Raw genomic sequence first — 1688 nt, 5'->3', positions numbered from 1 at the left:
ACACACACACACACACACACACACACACACACACAATTAGAAAGATACCATTTCAGATTATTTACAACGAAGGTATCAGGTTCCACTTCTTTTTCCTGAGCCGACCTCAATTCATGAAGGGGGACACAAAGACTCTTGAATGATCCAAAGCTCTCATAACTTTTCAGCCTCGCAATTTTGCTTTAGCAAACGGTTGCACAGACTTACCTAGATTTGAAATTTCTGTAAGATATACCACTACTCTTTTTCGCTTCTTTTTCTATATTTGAACCAAGTGGTATCAAAGTGCAGTCCTTTTAACTACAGACACGCATGAAACACACTGAGCTTATTACTAATTCCTTGTGATTGTGAAAAGAGGGAAATTCTAATATTTAATTTTATGCCTATCTCAAAAGAGCTGTGTTTGAGACTGGAACTCTATACGCTAACGACAGCCAGTAATCCCTCTTTTGTGTACAATCACCGGGTGTCTTTGTACCGTCGACATTCCCGTTGGCTCTTCTTTCTATCACCTTTTGCCGTAACATCATGGCTCGCTTTCATATCGTGTTTTGTCAGATATGATCTTCGCATATTATGCCTTCTTACGCACCTTTTAGGGGACACATTTAAAATTGCGTATCCAAAAAGGTTAACCAAATAGGAAGAGAAGTCTTGGGTGTGTCGTTTCTGTAAGGGTTTTTCTTACTTACTAATACTACCTTCCACATCTCCCCCTCCCCTCCTTTAGTTTGTTTCTAGCTGTATACCCTTGAAACAAGTCTTCGTTTAGACCACTTTTCGATAAACGGTTTAGCAATTGAAAGTGTTCAATTGAAATAATTTTGATTAAATGATAGAATGATGACTAAAACTGTATATTTTGTGAACCATTAGGTAGGAGACATAGGGAACAGCTGGCCGATATTACTGTACCATAAAGCCAAAAATAAGCCTTTAATTGTAAGCAAGCAGTTTTTACAGCCCACTTTTAATTACATGTAATGTTTATAACATTTTCAGACGAGTATGTTGAAGATTCACAACTAAACATTGCAGCACAGTTGGCTAAAATCCTGTTACATCAAAGAGAATATATCTACGTTCGAAGAGCTTCTGGGCCCAAACGTCAAACTCAGCATATATAACCTTATTGTCATTGTTGGTGTCAGTGTTCTGTGGTAAGACAAGGTGGGATCAGATTAGATAAGTTTAACTAATACCAATTATAGCTAATAAATGCTAAACTTCTACATTTTGTCTCCCACTCCCCTGCCAACCGAACCCCATGTAGATCTATATAATTTACATCACTCAAGAACGACATCATTGACCCTGCATGCCTGACCACCTTGGACAGTACAGCGTACTTTATCATTTCAGGTAGGTTTAGATACTCGTTAAGATATATTATAGGCCTATTCTTTCCAGTTGAGAATCAACGTGTCTTTTTATTTCAAGACAACACGAGGTGATGTCCTGATATGCGGACGCAGCTCTGAAACGAGGAACGCCCTTGAATTTGAAAACGTGCATTTTTAGTAATTGTCCCTTGATCATCTTCGCAAGAGAACATGAAATAAGAGACCCGAATGCAGAAGAGGGGATGACATTCTAGATAGATAGACACATAATCTTCCCGGGAAGCTGAGAATGTTTCGGAGTGTTCTATGGTCTGCTGGGGTAATAATATAGTGTAAAGCGCA

This window comes from Aplysia californica, unplaced genomic scaffold (assembly GCF_000002075.1).
Source record: "Aplysia californica isolate F4 #8 unplaced genomic scaffold, AplCal3.0 scaffold00819, whole genome shotgun sequence".
In the NCBI taxonomy this organism is placed as follows: domain Eukaryota; kingdom Metazoa; phylum Mollusca; class Gastropoda; order Aplysiida; family Aplysiidae; genus Aplysia; species Aplysia californica.
This window is presented reverse-complemented; position numbering follows the sequence as displayed.